The following is a 9,367-nucleotide window of genomic DNA, read 5'->3' as shown; positions in this document are numbered from 1 at the left end:
AATTGATTGGAATGGCTGCCTTGAGTTCACTGAGACAGATTCTGTGGCCCAGTCGAAGCCCAGCTCAGAAAGACAGTTGTGATGGATTAGCCATGTCTGCAAGGAACTAAAATATGGGAGACTGCTATGTGTGCTGGGTATTTGCCTGCTTACCCTGGAGCAGGAGTTGAAAAACTTTTCTATGAAAGGTAAAAATAGTAAAGTGAACATTTTAGGCTTTATGAGCTAAATCCTTTCCCTATCACATCACTTTCTTCCTTCTCCTCCGCCTCTTCTTCCTCTTTTTATAACATAAATATTAGGGAATCAATGTCAGCAAGAAACAGATAAAATCATGGAGCAAGACTAAAAGAAATGTTGCCCTCACACACCAATACCATCCCATTCATGTAAGCCCATTTCTCTGTGTATGTATGTCGTATCTCTCTTCCTTTGATGCAAAAAACAAGCACACACACAAAAAACAACTGCATACTCTTTCAGTCTTCTGGCTTTGGGCCTCCACAGCCGACCCTGGCTGATTTCTGGCTGCAGCTTGACAACTCCTTTGACATCTAACTTGCTTAAAATTTCCTGTGCCAAAGGAACTGCCATGAATGTTTGTGTGCAACAATTTGCTACATAAGACATCATTTGAAAAGCTCCATTTGACTCAAAGATCAAGTTCTTCCAAAGAGAGGCTTGTCTTTCTGTTTTCTTTCCCCACATAATTAACACAGCAAAAAAGACTCTATGGTTTGGGGATAGCTCACAATTTATAATTCTCCATGGCTCTCATTTTTGAATAGCCATAATAAAAATTATATAACTGTGTAATTTATATCTTATGTAAATAATTTCTCAGCTGAGCAAATTACTGAATAGAAAGCAAACCCACTGTTTCCTCTCTGAGCTGCTCCCTATTCACCCTTAACCTTATTTGTGCTCAAACTCTGAGCTACAGAGAGAGATGTCTGGGTGAGTTATGTCCAAGCAGTATGATTTACCCCCCCACCCCCAAAATTTCTGCCACAAACTGTAGGTGAAACTTTTTTTGCATTTTCATGTTGAAGTATAAATAAGCCTTTCCAGTTTTTTAAAGTGAATTCTGGAAAGTAGAACTGAGCCGTGGAGGTCCTTGTATACTCAGTGAGGAGACTGAACTGTATCTAAGGGCAGTGGGAGCCCACAAGGATTTTTTTAAAAATAGCTTTCTTGAGATGTAATCAATATACAATAATCTTCACATATTTAAAGTGATAATTGTGATAATTAATTCAAGATATAATTATAATTATGTTTTTACTTGTACGTCCTCAGAAAGCATCACCAATCAAGGCACAAACACATCCATCACCCGCAGATGTTGACTTCTGTCCCTTGGTAACCCTTTCTTTTTGCCCCTCCCCTCCCACAGCAACCACCGATCTGCTCCCCATCAATACAAATTAGCTTGCATTTTCTAAAGTCTTTCATGGATGGAATTATACAGTATGTATCCATTTTTTTCTGGCTCCTTTCATTCAGCATAATTACTTTGAGATTTATCTGTGTTGTAGCATGCTATCAGTATTTCATTTTTTATTGCTGGGTAGTATTTCATTATACGAATACATCACAATTTATCTGTCTATTCACCTTTTGCTGGGCTTTTGTTTGCAGTTTTTGGCTTTTACAAATAGGCTGAGCATGGTGGCTCATGCCTGTAATCCCAGTACTTTGGGAGGCTGAGGTGGGTGGATCACTTGAGGTCAGGAGTTCGAGACCAGCCTGTCCAACATGGTGAAATCCCATCTCTACTAAAAATACAAAAATTAGCCAGGAGTGGTGGTGGGCGCTTGCAATCCCAGCTACTCAGGAGGCTGAGGCACAAGAATCACTTGAACCCAGGAGATGGAGGTTGCAGTAAGCTAAGATCACGCCACTGCATTCCAGCATGGGTGATAGAGCAAGACTCAGTCTCCAAAAAAATAAAAAAATAAAAGAACAAAGTAAATCGCCATGAATGTTTGTGTACAAATCTTTGTATGGATATGTTCCCTCTTTTTTTTTTTTTTTTGAGACAGGGTCTCACTCTGTCACCTAGGCTGGAGTGCATGGCACAATCTCAGCTCACTGCAGCCTCAACCTCCCAGGTGTAACCAATCCTCCTGCCTCAGCCTCCCAAGTAGCTGAGACTACAGGTGTGCACCACCACACCCAGTTAATTTTTTTGTATTTTTGGTAGAGTAGGAGTTTTGCCATGTTGCCCAGGCTAGTCTTGAACTCCTGAGCTCAAGCTATCCTCCCACCTCGGCCTCCCAAAGTGCTGGGATTACAGGCATGAGCCACTGGGCCCTGCCAGACAAGATCCCTTTCTTTCCTTGGTAAGCACCTAAGGAGTTGAATGGCTGGATCATATGGTAGGTATATGTTTAAGTTTTTAGGCAACTGTCAAACTGTTTTCAAAAGTAGATCTGTGATTTGTTGTTCACCCCCAGATACGTATAAGAATTGCCTTTCCTCCACATCCTCACCAACACTTGGTATGATCAGTCTTTCTAAAGTTCAGTCATTCTAATAGGTGTGAAGTGGTATCTCATTATGGTTTTACTCTCCATTTCCCTAATGACTAATGAGAATCTTTTCATGTGATTTTTCTGCCCTGATATATTTTTTGGAATGAAGTCTCTGTTCAAATCTTTTGCTCATCTTTTAAAATTGGGCTGTTTTCTTATTACTGAGTTTCAACAGTTCTTTATATATTCTGGGTACAAGTTCTTCACAGATATATGTTTTTGCAAAGATTTTCTCCTACTCTGTGTCTTATCTTTTCATGCTCTGAACAGTGTCTTATGAAGAGCAGAACTTCCAGCTGTCAGGGCCCATCTCACCACAGCTTTCAATTTGGGCTGAGTCCAATATATTAATTCGTTTTTTTTTTCAATGAATTATACTTCTGGTGTGATATCAAAAAATATTGTTTAACCCAATGTCACAAAGATTTTTCTCTTGTGGCTTCTTCTAGAACTTCTATAGTTTTAATAGTTTCATGTTTTTGTCTATAATCCATCATGAGTTCCTTTTAAATATGGTTTAGGAATATAACTTATCTTGAGTTAATTTCTTATATAGTGTAAGGTATGGGTCAAAGCTTATTTCTTGACATACAACTATCTAGTGCCATTTGATGAAAAACTATCCTTCCTGCACTGAATTGCCTTTACATAATTGTCAAAAATCCATTTTCCATATGTAGGTACATTTATGTACCTTCTTTGCTGTTCCATTCATCTATTTGTCTGTCCTGATAGCAGTACCACATTGTCTTGATCAGGGGACTGCAAATGACAGCCCATAGACTTGCTGCCAGTTGTGTAAATAAAGTTTTATTGAGCCAGGCATGGTGGCTCATACCTGTAGTCCCAGCACTTTGGGATGCTGAGGTGAAAGGATCGCTTGAGCTCAGGAGTTCAAGACCAGCCTTGGCAACATGGGGAAATCCTGTCTCTACAAAAAATACAAAACTTAGGCATGATGATGCACGCCTGAGGTGGGAGGGTCATTTGAGCTCGGGAAGTTGTGGCTGTGGTGAGTAGTGATTGCACCAGGCTTCACTCTAGCCTGGGCAACAGAGTGAGACCCCATCTCAAAAAAAAAAAAGTTTTACTGAACAGAGACACACCTATTCAGTTATATACTGTCTGTGGCTGCTTGTGCACTACAATGGCAGAATCGAGTGGTTGTGACAGAAACCACAGGGCCTGCAATCCTAAGATATTTACTATTTGGCCCTTTCAGAAAATGTGTGCTGATCCCTGGTCTTGATTACTACGGCTTTATAAGTCTTGAAATCTGATAGTGTTAGTACTCTAAATTTATTCTTATTTTCCAAAGTTATTTTGGCTATTCTGGGTCCTTAGCATTTCCGTATGAATTTTAGAACCAGTCTGCCAATTTCTACAAAAACAGTCTGCTGGGTTTTTTGTTTTTGTTTTTTACATTAAAAAAGTTTTTTTAGAGGCAAGGTCTCACTCTCATTCAGACTGGAGTGCAGGGTATCATCATAGGTCACTGTAACCTCAATATCCTGGGCTCAAGTGATCCTCCTGCCTCAGCCTCTCAAATAGCTGGGACTACAGGCACATACCTCCTCACCCAGTTAATTTTTTTTTAATAGGTGGGGTCTCACTATGTTGCCCAGGCTGGTCTTTAACTCCTAGCCTCAAGCAATCATCCCACCTCAACCTCCCAAAGTATTGAGTTTACAGGTATGAGCTATGGTGCTTGGCCTCTGCTGAGGTTTTGATTGGGACTGCATTGAATTCATGAATCAATTTGCAGGAGGATTGGCATCATAACAATATAGAGCTTTACAATCAATGAATGAGTTATGACGTCATTTATTAAGGTCTTTAATTTCTCTTGGCAATATTTTGTAGTTTTCAGTGCAGAGATTTTTACATATCTTTTCATTTCAGTTTCTGGTTGTTGCTGACATATAGAAATGCAGTTGATTTGTGTATATTGATCTCGCACTTTTCATAGATTTCATCAGATTTTCTACATAAACAATCATTTCAAGGGCAAATAAAGAAATAGACACTTTTACTTCTTCCTTTCCAAGAGGGATGGCTTTGCTTTGTTTTTGCCTTATTGCACTGGTTAGAACCTGCAGTTGAATAGACATGATGAGAGTAGGTATCACTTTCTTGTTCCTGATTTTAGGGTGAAAGCATCAGCCTTTCATGATGAAGTATGGTGTTAGCTATGAGATTTTTGTAGATGCCTTTTATCAGTTTGAAGAAGTTTTTTGTATTCCTAATTGGCTGAAAAATTTTTATCAGAAAAAAATGGTAGTTTTTTTCAAATACTTTCACTGCATCTGTTTAAATGACCATGTTTTTCTTTTTAAATTTGTTAATATGATGGATTACACTGGTTGATTCTGAATGTTAAATCAACCTTGAATTCCTAGGACAAACCCTACTTGCATTATCTGTTTTATATATTGTTGGATTCACTTTGCTAATATTTTGTTTAAAATTTTTGTATATATACTTATGAAAGATACTGGTCTGTAACTTTCTTTCATTAGGAAAAATAAAATGGGCCAGGTGCAGTGGCTCATGCCTGTAATCTCAGCACTTTGGGAGGCTGGGGCAGGCAAACCACCTGAGGTCAGGAGTTCGAGACCAGCCTGGCCAACATGGTGAAACCCCAGTCTCTACTAAAAGTACAAAATTAGCCGAGGATGGTGGCACATGCCTGTAATCCCAGGTACTTGGGAGGCTGAGGCAGGAGAATCGCTTGAACCCAGGAGGCAGAGGCTGCAGTGAGCCGAGATCGTGCCATTGCACTCCAGCCTGGGCAACGAGAGCAAAATTCAGTCTCAAAAAAAAAAAAGAAAAAGAAAAAAAAGGAATTAACTTTATTTCATTTATTTTGTTTTTTGTTTTTGTTTTTCTTTTCTTTTCTTTATTTATTTTTTGAGACAGGATCTCACTTTGTCACCCAGGCTGGAATGCAGTGTGGTGCAATCTCAGCTTCCTGCAGCCTCGATCTCCCAGGTTCAAATCAGCCCCCAAGTAGCCGAGACTACAGGCATGTGCCACCACACCCAGCTAATTGTTTTTTTTTTAATCAGGATAATGCTGGCCGTGTAGAAAGCATTGGTAGGTATTCCTTCTTCTTCAGTTTTTTGGAGTAGTTTATGAATTGTTATTATTTCTTCCTTAAATATTTGATGGAACTCACCAGTGAAACCACTTGGACCTAATGGGTATTCTGTGGGTAGATTTTTAACCAAATATTCAAATTCTTTTATAGATATAAGGCTATTCTGGTTATCTGTTTCTTCTTGGGTGAGCTGCGGTCATGTGTGTCTTTGAAGGAATTCATCTAGCTCACCTAATTTGTTTAATTTATTGGCATAAAGTTGCTGATAATAAACCCATTTACCTTTTTAATATCTGTGGACACTGCAATGATGGCACCTCACCTCTGTCATTCCTGATATTGGTAATAGGTATCTTCTTTTATTCCTGATCAGTTCAGCTGGAAGTTTATCAATTTTATTGATTTTCTCAACTAACCATCTTTTGGTTTCCTTCATCTGTTTTTTATTTCATTGATTTCTGTTTTGGTCCTTACTATTACCTTTATTTTTCTTTCTCTGGGTTTAATTTGTTCGTCTTTTTCTAGTTTGTTTGTTTGTTTTTTGTTTTGTTTTGAGACGGAGTCTCGCTCTACCGCCCAGGCTGGAGTGCAGTGGCGCGATCTCGGCTCACTGCAAGCTCCGCCTCCCAGGTTCACGCCATTCTCCTGCCTCGGCCTCCCGAGTTTTTCTAGCTTTTTAAGACAAGAGCTGAGGTTATTGATTTGGTACCTTTCTTCTTTTCTAACATGAGTGTTTAGTGCCATAAATTTCCCTCTCCATACTACTTTAGTAGAATCCCACAAACTTTGATATTTTGTTTTCATTTTCATTCAATTAAGAATACTTCCTAAAATTCCTTTTTATTTTTTCTTTGAGCCATTAATTATATTATTTAGTTTCCAAACATTTGAGGATTGTCTATTTGGTTTCTAATTTAATTCTAACATACTCGTATACTATTAGCTTTCTGGGGTTGCTATGACAAATTACCACAAATGCAGTGACTTAAAACAACACAGATGTTTTACCTTACAGTTCTGTAACAGTTCAGCAGTCTGACATGGACGTCACTGGGCTAAAATTGAAGTGTCAGCGAGGCTGTGCTCCTTCTGGAGGATGAGGAGAATCTACAGCCTTGCACTTCCTAGCTTCTAGAGGCTGCCTGCATTTCTTGGCTTATGACCCTTTTCCCTGACCCTCAAAACCAGAAATATCGTGTTGAGTTCTTCTCATGCTACATCTCTCTGCCATCCCCTCCTTCCACTTATGAGTGCCCTCGTAATTACATTTGGCCAGGATAATCTCCCCATCTCAAGGTTAGTCGATTAGCCACCGTAATTCTCCTTTTTTATGTAACCTAATATGTTCAAAGTTTCCAGGGATTCAAACATGACATCTTTGGGAGGCCATTGTTCTGCCTACCACACATGACTTGAATCCTTTTAAATTTATTGAGACCAATGGCAAAAAACATGGTCTGTAAATTATATCAAGTTGGTTGTTAGTGTTCATTAGAATTTCATAACCCTACTGATTTTTTGGTCTACTTTTGCTATACATTATTGAGAGAGCAACATGGTGAAATCCCATCTCTACTAAAAATACAAAAATTAGCCGGGCTTGGTGGTGTACGCCTGTAGTCCCAGCTGCTCAGGAGGCTGAAGCAGGAGAATCGCTTGAACCAGGAGGTGGAGGTTGCAGTGAGCCGAGATCACGCCACTGCACTCCAGCCTGGTGACAGAGCGAGACTCCATCTCAAAAAAAAATAAAAAAATAAAAAATAAAAAAATAAAAAATAAAAAAACTCTGACAATAATTATGGATTTGTCTATTTCTCCTTGCAGTTTATCAGTTTTTGCTTCATATGTTTTGTTCTCTTACAAGATGCACAAACATTTGGACTGTAATGTCTTCTTGATGAATTGACACCTTCGTCATTATGAAGTGACCTTCTTTACCCACGGCAATGTTCTTTGCTCTGAAATCTATGATCCCTGATATTATAATATAGCCACTCCAGGTTTCTTTAACCTAGTGTTAGTGTGGCATACATTTTTCCATCCTTGTACTTTTAACCTATTTGTGTTTTTAAGTTTAAAATGTTTTTATATGCAACATACATTTGTCTTCCTTTTTCATACAACCTGATCATGTCTGTCTCTTAATTGGAATGTTTAAACCACTTACATTTAATGCTATTATTAATATGTTTTGCTTACATATAACATTTTATTATTTCTATTTGTCTTATAATGTTTTTGTTCCTTTTGATTATTTTTCTGATTCTTTAATGTTAATTATTAATAAAATGATTTCATTTTCTCTCTTTTGTTGGCTTATTAGCAATAATTATCTGTATTTGTTATTTTTGTGATTGTTTCAGGGCTTATAACATGCATTTTTAACTTAAGAAAATCTAGCTTCAAGGGACGTTATACTACTTCACATATAGCATGAGAATCTTATGATAAAGTTTTTTATTTCTCTCCTCCCAGACTTTATGCTATTATTGGCATGTATTTTACTCCTACATATGTTATAAACTCTACAATACGACTGGGCACGGTGGCTCACACCTGTAATCCCAGCACTTTGGGAGGCCGAGGTGGGCAGATCATGAGGTCAGGAGTTCAAGACCAGCCTGGCCAACATGGTGAAACTCTGTCTCTACTAAAAATACAAAAACTAGCTGGCCATGGTGGCGGGCACCGGTAATCCCAGCTACTCAGGAGGCTGAAGCAGGAGAATCACTTGAAACCGGAAGGCGGAGGTTGCAGTGAGCTGAGATCACGTCACTGCACTCCAGCCTGGGCAACAAGAGCAAAACTCTGTCTCAAAAAAACAAAAAAAACCTGCAATACATTATCTATCTTCATGTATTAATATGTGTTCATTATTATTTTGTCAGTTCTCTTTTTAAAATATTTAAATAATAAGAAAAAGTCTTACATATTCATCCATGTGGTTACTATTTCTGATGCTCTTCATTCTTTTGTGTGGATTCATATTTCCAACTGGCATCATTTTCCTTCTCCTGAAGGAGTTTAATACTTCTTGTGCAGGTCCGCTGTTGATACATTCCTTCAGTTGTTGTGTATCTGGAAAATCCTGTATTTCACCTTTGTTTTAAAAAGATTTTTTTTTTGCTGGGTATAGAATTATAAGTTGGCTTTTTAATATTTATTTTTTATTTTTTGCTTTTCAGTATTTTAAATCATGTGCTTAAAATGGCCTTTGGGCCCGGCGCAATGGCTCACGCCTGTAATCCCAACACCTTTGGAGGCCAAGGTGGGCGGATCACCTGAAGTCAGGAGTTCAAGACCAGCCTGACCAACATGGTGAAACCCCATCTCTACTAAAAATACAAAAATTAGCCAGGTGTGATGGTGGATGCCTGTAATCCCAGCTACTCGGGAGGCTGAGGCAGGAGAATTGTTTGAACCCAGGAGATGGAGGTTGCAGTGAGCTGAGATCGCACCACTGTATTCCAGCTTAGGTGACAGAGTGAGACTCCATCTCAGAAATAAAGTAAAATAAAAATATCCTTTTGTTGGCTTTCTTCTCTTAAGAAATCCGCTGTAGCACTTACCCTTGTTCATATGTAGCATGACTTATTTCCCTAGTCACTTTTAAGATTTTCTTTTTATTAATGGTTTTGAACAAGTTGATTATGATGCACTTTAGTGTGGCCTTATTCATATTTCTTGTGTTTGAGGTTCATTGAGATTCTTAGTTTGATGAGTTTATAGC

This window comes from Pongo abelii, chromosome 11 (genome assembly GCF_028885655.2).
Source record: "Pongo abelii isolate AG06213 chromosome 11, NHGRI_mPonAbe1-v2.0_pri, whole genome shotgun sequence".
NCBI classification, from domain to species: Eukaryota; Metazoa; Chordata; class Mammalia; order Primates; family Hominidae; genus Pongo; species Pongo abelii.
The sequence above is the reverse complement of the archived record's forward strand: the minus strand, read 5'-3'. Positions refer to the sequence as shown.